Consider the following 16768-nt stretch of genomic DNA (forward strand, 5'->3'; position numbering starts at 1 on the left):
CAAAGCCCCTGGATAACAACATGTATCTATTTGGATAACAAGATACATGTATGACTGCCAATCTGGAAGGGATTCTCAGTGGCAAGTAGAGAAGTCTCTCAGAAATATTTATCTGTGGCTTATTTTAATGCCCACCTCCATTTGCATTTATGGAAGACACTTTTATGGAATAGAGTTCCAATATTTATACAGTTAAATAATCAAATTAACATTAAGGGCAAAGACAAAGCAGTGGCCTGTCAAGGTCTGTTTAACAGAAGGCTACATGTTCACCTTGGAAAGTGGAAAGTGTCCAGTGTGGAGCCCCATGATACTCCTGCTTACACCAGATTTATGTCAGTGGAAATCCTCTGACACCAGTTGAATTGCTCTTCCACAACAACATGACAGCAGAAACAGGGCCAGGTTCTCTGCGGGGGAAAAGAAAAGAGAAACAATCTGAAGAGTTTTCATAGCTCTCTGTGCCTCACATTCTGCCCCATTTAAAGCAAGGCAGCATACAACCATTTCTCCCCCCTGCTAGCTAAGAGCCGTAAGAACATTTCACAGCTACATCCTTCGTCTGAGCATCTCAGAGCACAGACATTCCTGAGTCAAGCATCACACTATTCATTCTTGTAAGGCATACATAGATATGTCTCTGTCCCCCCTCTACAGGTGCACAGAGATCCATGGGGAGTTGGTAGAGAAACTGGGAATACAGTCAGTAAACCCTACATTTGTAGGCTCTTGATAGAACTTGCAGATGACACTTGTTTTTATGGCAGATAACCCAGTGTTTGCTAAGAAGAGAGATGCTTTGGTGCCAAGTGCGAAAATCAGTGTGCAGCCAGAGGATGAAGGCATAAACCCATTGTTTGGTTGGTCATTTTGATTCATGAATTTACAGAGAGAATCCCATGATCTTATTTCAGCATCACCCAAGCACAAAAGGAGCAGTCTCCTGCAGACTGGAGACAACAGGAAAACTTGCACAGTGGGCCTGATCCAGAACTGCCTGGTGACAAAGGAACCGCTGCACTCACCCCTAGACATATCTCCAGGCTTCATCCTCCAGAGAATACCAGCAAGATGCTAAATGGACCCTACCAGAAATGGACATGTGGGAGCATGCAAAAGGTCCTGCCTTCTTATCCAGGTCCAGGAATCCACTTTTACATAGTTATTTGTACTGTTAAGCAAACGTGAATGCTTTTAGTGCAGGCTGAAGAAGGGCTGCTCCTAATCAAAAGCAGCCAGTTTGTTTCTATTCCCCCCCCCCGCCCCCCCATCATCTATTTTGGTGCTTATGAAAAAACAAACTGGGAGCTGTGTGGCTGTGGCCTCCCCTGGCTTGCTTGCAAAGCGTCCACATCATCCAGGAAGACATACCAAATGCATGGTTCATACAGCATTCCCAATGGGAGTAAACAGCCTTTGGTGGTAAGGCCAAGCCAAGGTCTTTGTGCTTGTGGTGCACACAGGAGGTTCCTCAGGTTGGCTCAGCATCCCAGCAGAACAGGGATGGTTCTGATGGGAGAGCCCACACATGATACTCAAGCTGGCAGACCTGATGATCTAGACACATGCAGTGAGAGGTGCTCACTATCACTCCAGCCCAGAGCTGGAACGCTGCACTGCACCTTGGATTCTGCCTGGGACAGCTGCAGCCAAAACCCTACAGGTCCATTTCTCTGGATCGTTCCACCCTACAGAAAAAGGATAGTGAGGCAAAGCCTGCCTGTGAGCATCCTGTCCTGCTCTGATGCACCCATGGGACAGCAGCAGTATCTATGTAACACATGCTAACACAGCATGACAACTGCAGTCACCGGGCTTTCTCTGAGGGTGCAGCAGTCACACATACGGTGCCGATACCCCTCTTCCAACTGCCAGTTCCCTGCCACCTGAGCAAAGGGGGTGAAGCCTTGAAAATACCCCCATTTGTTATATTGAGAGCTGGCCTGATTTTCACTCTTCCCCGTGGTAAACCTGAGCCTGGTGTTAAATGGAGTGGTCATTTAGCAATTCCAGTTACCAGGTTCAGAGAGCTTTCACAGGCTGAGGCTGGTTTCCTTCTGTCATTTCTCTTTAGTAATACAAAATTTACACACACACACACACACCCCAACCCTTTCAAGCCACAGCAAGAATAACAGACTCCCCCAGCAAAACACTGGATAAGAAGCACAGCACCTCATAAAGTGGACAGACATCACACTGATAACTCCTGGAGAGGAAAATATAACCTAAAAGAGGAAAATGAACTCATTTCTTTAAACATACCAGTAATACAAGCCACAGGCTAAGCAGGAGAGGAAAGAACAAACTCCACACAAGCTAGGAAGAAGGGGAAAGGAAGCAGAAGTGTTACTTTTGCAAGGGATCACACAACAGCAATTACTGATCTGGCATCAGGAAAGGGGTGTAACAGCCGTGGAGCAGCCCACAGTGAGCTGTGCAGGATGATAGGAATGCTCACTATTAGCAGTGGGAGCATCCACCCTCCACATGTTTTCCCTCCCTAAAGCAGTGTTTGTTCTTCCTTCACTTTGGAGTAGCTGCTCTGAGCCCTGCTTCCTCCTGCCCCACTCCATGCCCTGGCTCCCCTTATAGATTTCCCTGTACTGTGGAGCAGTTCCTGTCCCCACAGCAGCTCCGGCTGGAGAACTGCAGAGCACAGGGAAGAAAGGATAACGCACACCTTTACAAGAAGCAGCCCATCTTAAACCTAGGCCTCTGCTTGTAAGACAGCAGCTCTCAACAGGTCCCTCTTCCTTGTAGCCACACACTAACTCCAAATGCCATAGCCCCCTTCCTCCCTAACCTGTGCATTAGCTGGGGGTAGTTGTCTAATTCTATCATACTTCCAAAGAGCAGAGATAGAAACCTTTAATGGACACTGCAGTAAGAGGGGGCAAAGCACCACTCCACCACGGCATTAGGAGTACTGAGCTGGGTAAACAGCCCCAGGAGAGATCTCTGCAGGCTCCCACACACACATTCTCCTGCACTAAGGGACTGCAGAGCCAGGCAGGTTAGAGGGGAGAGCTGTTAAAACCAGCTCAACTTGAGCAATACTGGGCAGCTTGTACTCTATTTTCCCCCCTTAGTTTTTTTATAGCTGCTTACAATCCCAACTTTAATATTCTTTTTTTGGCACAGGACTGACTGCATGCCTACTGCCCCAAAAAAAAAGTGGGAATACTGAAGGATTAGGAATACCTAAATTTATGGCAGGATTAACTGGAGTTTTATCTTGCTTGACACAGAGAACTAACATGAACAGTCAAGGCCATTCCAGCCCCATTATCTCCTACTCCTGCTGTAAAGAACGCAGAAAGAAAGGCTTGCACATCAAGAAAAGCCCCTGACAGTCATTTGAGCTATCCCAATCTGTTCCAAGAAACCAGCATGTTTGCTGAATAATGCCACAATCATTCAAAAAACCTTTAATAGAAGAATTAGATAAATTAGAAGTCTAGTTCTCCTCTTGCTTACATCAGTTCGAGATAAAACATTAAGTAAGAGAGAACCAAACCCAAAGAAAATATTTGTTTAGATCTCATTCCACTGCCAGTGGAATTTACCACTGAGCTTAATGGAAGAGGACCAACACCAGGAATATCCACATCTTCCATGCAGCCATGGCGTGCAAGGCCCTGCTGGGATGCTGCTGGGTGATGAAATCAGCGTTTTTGTGACCAGAATGAATGACCCAGGTGCTACCCTGAGCATGTTTCAGTTCCCCTTCTCTGGAGCAGAGCCAAAAGGCCCAACACCTCATATGGCTCATGAGGAAGTGCATTCACAGCTTTGCTGTGGACTCTATAGACAGAGTTAGTGATGGATCCAGGCAAGAACAATGGACAAATCCTGTAGATGGGAGAAATGACACCTGGAAGCACCACGAGCTTTCTTTCCTAGGGGAGAGGCAGGTTCTCAGCACCACAGCCAGTCACATACACACTCTGCCTCTAAAAGGATTTTCTTTTAGGCTGATGATTAGATTTTTTTGAGTCTCTGCTCCTGCACTGGGCTTGACATTTGAAGCATACAGATCAGGCGCTCCAGAGCAGTGCCGCTCGGGGTTACAATAGTGATTATTTTTCAGTAGGAAACACTGCCTCATTTAAATCTCGTGTAATTACATCACAGAAATGCAGCAGAACGAGCCCTACTCTGCCCCTCCCCGCTCCCTCTCCCCCCTAGGCCCATACCCTGCCTTCAACTCGGGGCGGGGTTCTCCATCCAGGACCACAGCCCTCTCCCCCAGGCAGCAGCCGCTCGTTCACACAAAGCGCCTCAGCCGGGGCTGCTTCCCCCGCGCTGCTGTGCGGGCGGGCTGCGGCCGAGGAAGGGGGGACACCCCCCCGAGCGGGGACAGCCGCAGGGCCCCCCGCGGTGGCCGGCAGCCGAGGGCACGGCGGCGACGGGCGCGCTGCCAGCAGCCGAACCGCCCCGACACCACCCCCCCCCACCGGCAGCCCGCGGGGCGGCGGCGGCCCCAGACGGCGCGGCGGGGGCCGGGGGGAGGCGGCGGCTTCCTGGAAGCGGCGGGTGTCGGGTGGCCGCCGCCGGGCCGGCGCGCTGCGGGCCGCGGGCAGCGCTGGGGCGCGCCGCTGAGCCCGGCGGGGGGAGCGCGGAGGCGGTGGCGCGGCTCCGCCCCGGCCCGGGGGCGCGTCCCGGCAGCGTGGGGCCCCGCGGGGCTGCCCCTGCCCGGCGGGGGGACGGCGCCGCTCTGCCCGCGCAGCCCCCGTGCGGAGCGCAGCCCCCGCCGGGCCGCACGCCGGGGTGAGTGAGGCGGTGGTGCCGGGCAGCAGCAGGATGCACCCGCTCCTCCAGGGATCCTGGAGGGGCCATTGTCACAGGCCCGGGTGGCCAGCCCAAGGCAGGGGCACCGGCACTCTTCCAGGCGCTGGAGAGTCGTACCTGTACCATGGCCATGCTGAGCGTGCAGAGCCACTTCTGCTTGGGCTTCCTCTGCCACCGAACAGAAAAGCTTTTTGCCAAAGCCATCACCGGTTTGGGTTTGCAGCGCTGCCAGCCGTAGAGAGCTCATGTCACTGGAGTGAGGAAGAAATAACGTGTATTTGGCCCTTGGAATGCACTTTGTGGCATACAGAAAAGACCAGAGTATTCTGGTGCTCTGTAGTTAACAGCGGCAGAACTCAACTGATGTACCTGCAGCAAAACTTTTCCAAAGGGTACCTACACTGAAACACAGCAAATAACTTGATAGGGAAATACATTTAGGGAGCAAAAGCTTCCCCAATAGCATTTTCCTCCCTCCCTCTTTTCAGCAAGCCAGCACAGTCCCTCCTCCATGATAACAGATATCATGGAAGGCACTAAGGGAAATTCATTCTTCCCCAGTGTTTAAGGAGATAAAGTTGATTTGTTGATCTCTTTTTATTATTCCTTTAAAACTGTTTAAGTTGTTTAACAATCTGACTTTGAAATAATGCAGAGCACAGGGGTTTTGTGCAGAGTGTTAGCAACGGTTGAAGAATTGGGTTTCAATGAACTGTGTCTGCTTCAACAGTTAAATGTAAAGTGACAACTGCTCCCTATTTTCAATACTGAAAATTGAGCTGATAGTTTAATGTCACGTGTGGAGATGGTGCATACAAATAGAATCAGTATCTGACTCCTGTACCAAAGGTTTTACTGTGAGGGGTCAAGACTATTCTGTACCCTGAAACTGTTATGTCCATCCTGCCCTGCCTTTTCAGCTCTGCAGGCCTTTTGGGACGGGCTGTTCTCACCAAATTCGTTCCCAACCTAATTTCTCCTCAGCCAAACACCAGTGAAGAGAACGGAGTTAAGCTGGAGGCATGTGTATCATAGGAAATCTCTTGCCACCAGCACCTGAGCAATTATTAATAATAACTCACACATACTAGCTCAATATGCAGAAGTAAGCACTGATGTGTTTTCCTCCCAGCCTGTATTATGCCTCTCATGTGGTGTCTCTAATGTTTTATGCTCACTTTTCCCTTTTTTGCTACTTGTTTGTGCCACCAGTTGAGACAGGGATCCATGAACTCAGGCTCTGATGCTTCAGCTTTTGGACATGCCATTGATGAAAAACATTCTTGGTTGTGCATTAATAGAAACTCTCTGCTGCCTCCTTTCCAAATGCTGGGAATAACATGACAACACTCAAACCTCAGTGATTACTTGAAAATTACAGGTTTGGATGGTAACTCCGCTCCACTGAAGGATGTTATATACTGTAGTGATCTAACGAGAGGTGGCTTTTTGTGAGTCCATCAGAGCTCTTAATTTTCCCACTTACTCTGCACCTGCCTCTTTAAAAGACTGGGGTTTACAGGGTAAATGACATGCACAGATGTAACAGCATCCTCTGACCAACACCAAGGACTCAACTTGGGGAAGGCACCAGTGTGGAAGTCATGAGCCTCTGCAGCTTTAATAAAAAAGGATTTACTGAGGCTGAGAAACACTGAGCAGTACCTGCTGGATAGACAGGACACTGGTAGAGAGCTCAAGTCAGGATTGGGTGCAGCCTGACAGTGACAGGAGTAACTCCCTCATCACTGTGACCCAGGGTCTGAAAGAAATTAAGGGGTCACAGTCCCCTTTGCCTCCCTAGTCTATCTGCCCTTAAATGCATGGAGGCATGTGGAGATTATTCCTTTACCTTCGTATCATACAGCATCTTTTTGTCTTAAAGAGCATATGAGCACCACTCAGTGTCTTCAGTAGAGACTCCTGGAGCAGGATGGTTGGGTGCCTGGAGGACCCAGTATCTCCCTGGCTGCAGCTTTATGCTCACCATTCCACCCGTGCCCCATGAGTCTGTCTAGAGGAGTAAATGTGCCCCACAGCACAGCCTATAAAGGTGGGTTGGGGTGCTCCTGCATTCCCTGGTGTGGTCACAGCTGTGCTTGCATTCACATAAGGGCTGTGTCTCTCCCTGTAACAGCCTGATTCAGTGCCGCACATCCTGGTCAAAGGAGAAACCTAAAATTGAGAAGTCCAAAGGGATTTCTTTCAGCGTTCTTCCCTGAAATTGTGTCCAAAAATCAACATGCTTCTGTGAACTCCTTCCATTTTTGACAAACTCACACTTTCAGTTGATCATTTTGCAATCAGTGCTGCTCAGATCACCCAAGATCAAACCCAGCTTTGTGTCACCAACGTGCTGTCATTCATTTTGCATTTCAGTTGTCCTCAGGAGCAGTCTTCTTATCATTTATACGTGCAGAAGAGTTAACAAATACATAGGATTGCCACTACATCATCTGGAATGTCTTACCTTTATGCTTGCTTTTATTTTTCAGCACCTTTGGATTCATCATCTCTAGTCATTGCTGGCACATTGTAAAGGACTGCTGGTACTTCCCACATTCACTATCCAGTACTCTGGAGCTGTACAGCTGTGATAGAGAGCAGTCTTACCTGGAAACAGAACCAAGGGAAAGGCATATCAGATCTAATTTGGAAAACATACATGTATATTTAAAGCATGGGGGGAAAGGGGAGAGAGAAAGGAAGGAAGAAAGAAAGAAAAAGGCAAATAAACCCCAGACGTTAACTTTGGTCCCATCAAGTCAGCAGCTTTAGGAGCACTTGGCTTCCAGCTGTGCCAGAAACATGCTGCACCTTCTGCCTCACTGGTAGCATTCTTCATTCGAGAGAAATTAACACACCAAAACCAAAGTAAACCCTGCTCTTGCTTTCTCAGCTCAGCTTCAAGGGATGGGATCCAGACAAACCGCTGGAGGGAAGGAAGGCTTTGGGATTCTGCTTTTTATTTTATTAGGTGCAAGTGAGTTATTCTGATTATGTTGGCAAGAAATGGGAAAAAAAAGCCTCATAGCAGCACCTCTGTCCCCGTTACCCACCTCCCCATGCATATGTGCACTCCCAGCATCCACTGCCACATCATTTGGCCAGGGAAGGCTCATGGAGACAAGGCTACACTGGAGCCTCTGCATGTTGTGATGTTTGACTGCTCTGGGGGACAGAAAAGCCTTGTTTTTCCCATTTTTTTTTTTGTTAACTGAGGCATGGTAGGGAAAGGAAGGGGAGAAGCAAAATCTCTGCAATCCCCTATGGTTGTTTTTTTTCTCCCTAGTTTTGGGCTTTGCTCTCCACAGTTTCCACTCTTTTCAAGCTGCTTTGGAACCCCATGTGTACGGTGACAGGGCTACACTGTGCTGTAGTGAAAAGGATGCGCAGTATCCATCAGCCAGAGGGCCCCAGGGAAATCAGAGCTCCTTTCTGACATCTCATCCCTGCCACAGGGCAGGTAATGGGGAGTTGGGAATCCTGGGCTTTATTCTTCCAGCTGCCACTATATTTATGTGTGAATCTTTCTATGTGATGACTCTTTCTTTACCTACCATCCTCACACTGCCAGGAAGGACCCCATGCATGAAGCAGAGCAAGAGTCAGTTAAAGTCTCATTTTTGCCTCACTGCCTGCATGGAAGGGTGATCTTCTATGTGAATGCTTTTGTGCTTGTCTGCATCGATATCAAAGGATAATCAGAATGGGAAGTTATTAAAAAGAATGTAAAAGCCAAGATCAGAGGCAAATGTTCTCACCAAGCTGAATGCCAAAAACACTAAAGGAAGGAAGTTAAACGTGGTGCTTTATCTTCCCAGTCCAAAGGGCATCCAGAAAAGGGGAGTTGGGAGCTGTGGTGCTGCTCATATGGGGATTATTTTTAGCTTCAGTTTTCTGTGTTCTTTTTTAACGTGGTTTTAGAAGCATTTACAACTTAAATCCCTTCTTCCCTGTGCTTTGTGACTGGCATCACCTGCTATGCAGATTTCAGGCCTACAACAGCTCTCTCCTTTGAGTGATGGTAGCTGAGGAAGCAGAGGAGGACAAGACTGCATTTCTCCACAGTGAAGCCAATACAAATGGAATTTCAGATAGGAATTTATCAGTATCTGCCTCTCGGCACTACAGAGGCAATGTAGATGGCTTTGAAACCTTGCAGAGTACCAAAAATGGTGTATCATCACTTTCCCTGCCTGACAGAGATTCTGTCCTCAATACAGATGTCTGGGAGAAGAGCACAAAACTTGAGCCTAGGAATAGGTATGGGAAAACACAACTTGGACAGAGAAATTCTCCCCATGGAAGCCTCCACAGACTCCTAGACTCACATGTATCAAAAACCTAGCCCTGCTCCTACTGAAATTAATAGCAGAACTTTGCTGAAGGCAATGTAGTATTGAGCAGGAGGCCTGGAACTCCCCACAGAGCACAGAAAGGAAGGTCAGGCTTCTTCCTCGGACACCTGCAGGGGAGGCAGAGGAGGGAGCACAGAGTGTACATGAACCACATGGATTCTGCCCTTGGGATCTGTATGTTCCCTGTGGGACAAGATGAGGGAGTCAGCTGAATACAGGGCTCATGAGTGGTGCAAGGCTGATGCCAAAGGAAAACACACAGATTAATGTGGGAACAAAGAGCCTCTGAATAGTTATATGGAGACTGCAATACAAAATACATATTTCTGCAGTGTGCCTGAGCCTCCATCTGCTCCTGGGAGGAGAGAGCAGAAAACAAGACTATACTTTTGTTGTTCTATGTCCCCTGTGAAGGCTTCTCCCAGGAAAGACAGAGGGAGAGAGGAGGTTAACTGCTGCAAGCAGGCGGTTTCCTAGGCAGAGCCCTATGGACTGAGCCTGCATATTCAGCTTAACTGCTGTGTTTAAGGCACCACCCAAGGGAAGAAAAAAGAGGGAATAAGAGAGTTCTGAAAACTAGGGCGGGGGGAATCTCCTGAAAGGGAACTCTCCCATGCTGGAAGAACTGGAAGCAATAAGGGGGAAAGTGCAACCTTCCTGAGGCACAGGGGAGAGACCAAGTGGTCTGAGAGCGAAGTGTGGATGTGAAATATGGCCCTGCAGCAGCTGTTTACCACATCAGCCTCTTGGTGTGCAGGCTCCCATCCAAGAGCTTTCCATCAGAATCCCAGTACAGCAAGAGCAGAGACACAAATGCAGCAGGATGGGAGCCAGCCCCTGCAAGTTGTAAACTGATACAGAGATGCTGCCTTCTTTACTTGGGAACAGCCTGGATGCAGTAGTGATGGGGAAAGGGAGCAGGTTCTCAGCTCCCCTTGCTGGATGCTAGAAAGGGCTGCAAGGGAAAGAAGAGTAATAGTCGGAATACTTTTTGCTTCATCCAAGCCTGTCTGCCCACAAAAGGAGGTTTTACGCATTAAGATAGTCTTGGCAGGTGGTCAGGCAGTGCTTTTTCCTTTCCACTCAAGTGAGAAGTTTTCCATGGGATGATGGGAAAGGATGATACAGAGGACACCTGCACTTACTGGCTCTTTTATAACAATAGGGGCATCCGTAACAGAGCAGAGGGTACCAGTTTCAGTGAAGACAGCCAACCTTTAAAAGCCCACTCCTGCAATACAAATACCTACTCAGCCCTGCAAGCCTGTATGCTGTTGTGTGCATACTGCAGGAGCAACCAGCTAGACTTATTCCTTGCTATTCAAAGGCCCTGGGAAGGACCTGTTACTCCACTTGAGCTGAGACACATCTATTCATAAGGGCTGCAGATTCTAGGAAGAGTCAAGCATTCAGCAGCTCCTGTCAAATCTAGGAGGGCCATCAGGGTGCATGGCCCATGGAAACAAACACCTTGCAGTCAAATGCAATGCTGGAGTGATGCAGGGTCTGAGGTGAATGAATGGAGTGACAGGACAGTTCACACCTTTTAGAGAGTAAGCCTTTCTGCTTTCAGACCTGAGATCAGGTCAAATTTGATGCAAATAGCTACATTTTTCCCCACAATCTCTGGCAAACAGAGCTCTGTAATCCAGGAAACACTCTGCCTCCAAAGCCTGGAGCTCAGATCATAACACTGGCAGCAGAAGTGCCTCAAACTGTTCTCATTTGTCGGGACAAGGATCAAAGTGCTCACTTGCTGCAGGACCTATGGGACAAGTCACTTCACCTCCAGATACAAGTCAGCCAGCTAAGCTTGAAAGCACTCAGAAAAAACCTAGCACTGCAGGGCCATTTGGAAAACCAGATGTTGAGCTGGAAAAGAGTTTTCCAAGGGACAGGAATTATCAGCAATGGTACAGTGTGGTTCCCTTACTGAAGAGCACAATAATGACATCAGCTCTCAGGGTGCCCACGTGTACCCCTCCCCATTCCACACTGGAAAATACCTTTGTTCCAATAGGTTCAATATGAGTTCAGACATACGTGATTTACACCACATTCAGCAGCCTTAGCGCAGGCGAGGGTCAAAACCAGCACTGAGCAAACCTGAACCAGCATTGAACATAGCACTCCTTCCTGCTGTCAGTGATGGGTGATTTCTCTGCTGCAGACCAAGCCCCAGAGATTTCTTTTCTTGAGGCTTCTCTGCATTATGGAAATGAGCTGCCTACACACTAGGTATTTTACTGGAACCACTTTAACCACCAGGCATTTCTTTTCAAGAGCAAGCACTTCTGTGAATGAGATGTCGGAGATCACCAAGGGCTGCCTGCCCAGTGAGCATGTGTGTGGGAAGGGGAGTACCCCTTTAGTGTGTTTTATCTTTCACATCTCCTCAGGGCACGTTATATGTCAAAAAGCAGACTCAACTGGGGAGAGGGAGTTTGAAAGGGCAAGGGAGGAGGCAGCAATGTGAAGCTGTTCTCACCACTATGGCAGGAAATGGAAAGAGCGCTCTCGTGGCAGGAAGAGTGAGAGTGATGGAGCTCTGGCTGCACCCACCCTGCAGCAGCAGAGTCAAGTGTGAAAAACTCACACCACCTCCTTGAGAGTACTTGTGTTGCTACAGTAAGGGCTGGTTTTTTGGCTCTGAATGACTCCACTAATTCTCCTAATGCTGCCACTGCAAGTGGTACCAATTCTGCATCTCTGCAACAGGGTACAGATTGGTCCCGTACTCACTGCTGCCAATTCCCTGTAGCTGTGCATGTGTGGGCAGAGCATGTAAAGGTGCCCTGTACCCACTTCATTCTCTTGTAAAGCCTCCAGCATTCACACACAGACCAGGAAAAGGTCTACAAACTCACCTAAATCCTTCCTGAATGGCAAGTCACATCTCACCTCAGGTTCACTGGATTCCATCTCAGTATTTGTGCTGTGGGTCCAGTGGGTCTTGCTTTTCTCAAGAGCCATGCCATTCTTAATGTCTCAGCAGAAGTCACACCAGTATGCAAGGCTGGGCAGCAGCACAAACCTTGACAACTTGTGGGCACAGCAAGAACATCCATTTGCAGAGGAAGTGAGGGATCAAGCCTAGAGCAAGAGAGAAACAACAGCCAATGACTAGCTGGTCTGAATTGAGCTTGAGGCATCACCACAGGTGAGAGAAAAGCAGGATTATCAGCACAAAGACCCGAACTAAGGCCATAACCATGTTCTGTTTGCACCATCTCTTATTAAAGGATGAGTGAGAAAGTCTTTTTGCTTCATGCTACAGAGCCCACCTCTTTTCCTCCAAGACTCTTGATAAGGAGATGGGTTAAGGTGAAGATATTTATGAGCAGCCCTTTGTTTCTATTGAGATGTTTAATTTATGGGTGAGACCCACCTACAGTTGGACTTGGAAATGTGAAAGAAGAACTAAATAATAGATGCACAGCACCAGTCATGCAATTCAAAGCAGGAGCCTCTCAAATAAAGCCTTACAATGTCCGTGCATTCAAGCCTTTTGCTCACATGCATTCCCATCCTTTTCCAAGATCTACAGCTGTAGCTGGAGAAAACCACAATCATTCCACCAAAGGGCCAGGTCTACTCCCAGTTTCATCTCTGTTGGCCCAATGACACTGAATACAGCCAGAAGCTCCAGCCTGCAGCTCACCTGAAGCTCAGTAACTCTGCTTCATCCCTGTGTCCCCAAAGCCAGCAAGTTAAATAATAAATGCCCTTCCTACATCCCTCCTTCACTCTGAATCAGCAGGCACTACTGCATAAGGGTCCTCCAGCCCCTTCCTGCAAACAGGTACATACTCTTTATCATCATTCATTTGCTGTGCATGTTTGCTGACATGACTCCATTGGACCTGCCACCTCTCTCTGAAACTGTCCCTGGTACATGGGCTTTGGAGCTTTGGCCAGACCAAGGCTTTCTTTCCTCCTCACTTCCAGCACTGCTTCACCTCTGCTTGTCACACAAGCTTTTGGCCAGCACAAGGGCAAAATTAGACTCTTCCAGTTTTACTTAAATCCTGATTTATGAACGAATGGACATTCCAAACCTCTAATAAAGCCTGGATTCCCACTGATATCACTGATGCTAAGGAAGCTGAAACATGACTGTACAGCCTGAACTAGACAAAGGATAGTATATATGTTTGTTGGTGGGTTTTTATGTCCATTCCTTCATCTTATTGCTCACAGCCACGCTTGGGTACATTTTCATTAGCTTATTACTTTTTATCTCAAAAGACATGACTGAAAGAATAAAAATGTCTCAGAACATACACAAGCTTTTCAGAATCTCCAGTGATTAAACTCTATGCTGCTCCAGCATCAGGAATTTTATCATGGTTATATTTCCTTTAGATTCATAGTTGCTTGCTGATCTGATTAATTCTCTCACTCTCTTTCTGAATATGTAGTGACTTGTTGCCTCTCCAAGTGCTCTCAGTTCTTACAGACACAGGCTGATTTAGCTTGATACCTGCCATTTATTACTTCAGAAGAAAAAGCAAAGCAGTGTGAGGGCTGTCAGCTGTCTGTGTTGGGTCCTCTGGCAAAATTAGGACTAGAAGGGAAACAAAAAAAGCAAGCAATGAAAAACTAAAAGGTGCAAAAAGACTGAAACCTGGCAATAAATTCTTAATGTCCGACTAATTCATCCTGAAGCAGGCAGTACCAGCAGCCTCTCAATACCTGTTCCTCTGTTGTGCATTGTCTTGGAGTATATACACATGTTCTTCCAGAATGGCTTTAACCTGCCAGAGAAGAGACTGAGCTGAGCTCCTAGGCAGAAGCACCCTGTGAGGGTGCTGAGGCACTGGCACAGGATGCCCAGAGAAGCTGTGGCTGCCCCATCCCTGGCAGTGTTCAAGGCCAGGCTGGACACAGGGGCTTGGAGCAAGCTGCTCCAGTGGAAGGGGTCCCTGTCCATGGCAGGGGCTGGAACCAGATGAGCTTTTAAAGTCCCTTTCAACACAAACCATTCCATGAGTCTATGAGTCTCAAAACAAGCTCAGTGGCTGCTTTTTCAGCACGTGGCTCTTTACAATGTTCGCTCAAAGAAGCCCACAACTATTTGGGATGGATGGACAAAAGTTCCCTTCCCTGCAGCGTGTACCACATTCAGACCTCACACACACATGCCTTCCTCCTAGCCCCAGATGAAATCTGCCCTGCCTTTTTAACTCTGTTTGGGTGACTAACGTGAAGGGCTGCTCTGATGAATCAACAGGGCTTGAAATATGCCCACAGTACCACTGGGATGCTGGGAAACCTACCACTCCAGTGGAGAGCAGCCACTGCTTCCAGCTTAGAAGTTCAGGTAATATGTGGCCTACAAATTATGTTCATTTGAGATTTCTGCCCATCTTCTGCACTTGGGACCTGAAAGGACAGCCTGGCCTGTGACACCTGTAGTCAAGCTTTCACTTTACCAAAAGAGAAGGCTCAGAAAAGAGCTAAAACTTACAGACTTACAGTATGGCAACATTGCAGCAGGGGAGCTTGAGCTGAGGACACAGCAGAGACAGAGCAGTGCCTGTGCCAAAATAATAGGGTGGATGTTGGAAGACCATAAACACAGAGGCTCTGCTGCCCACAGAAAGGAAGGAGAAGCGTGGAGAGAGCACAAGGGATTGTCTCCCAGGTACAGCATGCAGAGACCACAATGTGTATGTTGTGTCTGTACAAGTCAGATGCTGGACTGTGATCCATGGGGCTTGGCTGGGGTCCCACAGTACCCAATCTTCAGTACTTCCACTGAGACTCTTATTTAATGCTGGAAGGAGGTAAAAGAACATAGGTGGTAGGGGAGGGAGGAGCTGAGAGCTACTGAGCTATACCTAGAAAATACCCCTCTAGATGTGATCTCAAAGCAGGATCTCTATATTAGCAAAGCCATCCAAGTAGGACCAATTGTCTTCCCATCACTCTTTCTTTAGGCCCCCAAGAAGGCTTAAAGACAGAAAACAAAACACCCACAAACAAACTAGAAAGAAACAAAACAAGAAAGGCATCAGCAACTACAAAACAAGGAAGAGGAGGGTGGGGGACTCTGCTCGGCGTTGACAGCAGACGTTCAGTGCTGTTTGAACTGCACTGGTGGTATGGTCTCACATTTCTAAGGCTCTTGACATAGGCATTGGCTCCAGGGGCGAGACCATCTGCATCACTGTTTTGCTGGGATTGCTTCCATGCAGAGGGCCAGGAAAGGGAGATGGATTTCATCAGAACTGCCTTCTAGAATTCCCATTCTCTCTTCTGTCCTGCCCCTTGCCAAAAGGGAGGGATGGGAAGGCTCCTGGGATTTCTAATTCTAGCCTCATTTTGGTGCATTCTAGTACCAGCCCACAGATGTATCCCAGACATAAACACCCATCTCAAAGGATGAGACACAGCACTGAATTCAGCAGCCAACTCCTATCCTAACCTTTCAGGGCCAGTGTAAAGGTGGGAAAGGTTAGGATAAGTAATATTTAACCTGGGTATCAAGAAACACTTCCTACCAATACCAAAGACTCAGATGAAGGAAAATCCAACTTAACCATTAAAGGACACATAAAAGTTCACTGAAGTAATGACTATGGAACAAGTTGTAGTGAACACCACCTCATGTCAATGCTTTTCTCTAATACTGGCCAGCAATTAGCCTAAGCTGTACAGTCTGGACTGAAGATTACTAGCCCCTAAGGACATGTATTTCTGAGATATTAGAGGCTAGGGGCCACATTCTTCCTCAGTATCAACTCCACAAGTAGCTCAGAGATTAAGTAACACATACACAGTTAAGAGAAGCAAAAGTCTGCAGCTGAAATGGAGCCCAGAGTCCTGGCAACTTGGGGCTCTCATTTCACAGCAATTGCCACTGGGAGAGACTGGCTTCTTGCCTGCAAGAGCAGCATCTGCAGAGATCAGGAGCCTACTGCATCCATCATGTGTTGCACTATAATCCTAACGTGAGCACTGCAGGACCCTGCTTGCTATGAAAGAGCAGCTGCCCACATAAACAGACCCATCAGTGGGGTCTATCACTGGACCTGCTTCCAACACTTAGGAATAATGCAGCACCTGTGAAGCACCACACTGTCAGCACTAAAGCTGGCTGCTAACTGTTCATAGGTAGCCATAGTTCAGTTCTGGTCTCACCTTTGTGCCCCGATCTGCAAGATTTGCTTTGGAAGCTCAGTTTTGGGCTGTGTTATGACTTCCCCTCATGAACCTGTGTCATTCCTGTTTCTCTGTGCCTGTTTCCCTGGAAGACTTGATTCCTTTCACCTTTGAGGATTTAATTCAAAGGGCTCCTTTAAGACCCCTGTCTTCACCCTGAAGGATAAAACATCACATGCCATGTATCCCTATCACACTCTCAGCTGGCAAAGGCATATTCCTGTTCTACTTCCACAGATGGGCTCCTGAATTTCTGGCAGAACACTCACCACTGCCCATACCCTTATTCAGAGCCACAACACAGGATTATCTCCAATACCTGCTGCAATCACATCTCACCCCAAGAAGTCTGTGGACCCACCTGGCACTTTTTGCTGCTAATGGGAGAGCATCACATCTTGGTGGATGGTGGAGGGAAACAGTGCTATAGTGACCAGTGTGTCCAT

At 47.9% G+C, this 16768-nt stretch overlaps 1 protein-coding gene across 4 annotated transcripts in view; it reads right to left on the reverse strand.

The window, feature by feature from the left end:
- Window positions 1–12251, reverse strand: part of SAMD11 (sterile alpha motif domain containing 11) — a 163430-nt gene extending 151179 nt beyond the window's left edge. For 3 of the 4 annotated variants that reach the window (XM_061347904.1, XM_061347905.1, XM_061347906.1), the window contains exons 1-4: window positions 12057–12248; window positions 7265–7407; window positions 4912–5045; window positions 325–410 (exon numbers count right to left, since the gene is read on the reverse strand). The gene's annotated coding sequence lies outside the window, so the exon portion shown is untranslated. Of the gene's footprint in view, window positions 1–324; window positions 411–4911; window positions 5046–7264; window positions 7408–12056 lie in introns of all 4 variants that reach the window. The other variant, XM_061347903.1, reaches the window with a different exon arrangement.
- Window positions 12252–16768: the final 4517 nt, after the last annotated feature.

This window comes from Neopsephotus bourkii, unplaced genomic scaffold (genome assembly GCF_033783945.1).
Source record: "Neopsephotus bourkii isolate Nb327-2 ecotype Australia unplaced genomic scaffold, CSIRO-AGI_Nbou_v1 NB_333, whole genome shotgun sequence".
Classification (NCBI taxonomy): Eukaryota; Metazoa; Chordata; class Aves; order Psittaciformes; family Psittacidae; genus Neopsephotus; species Neopsephotus bourkii.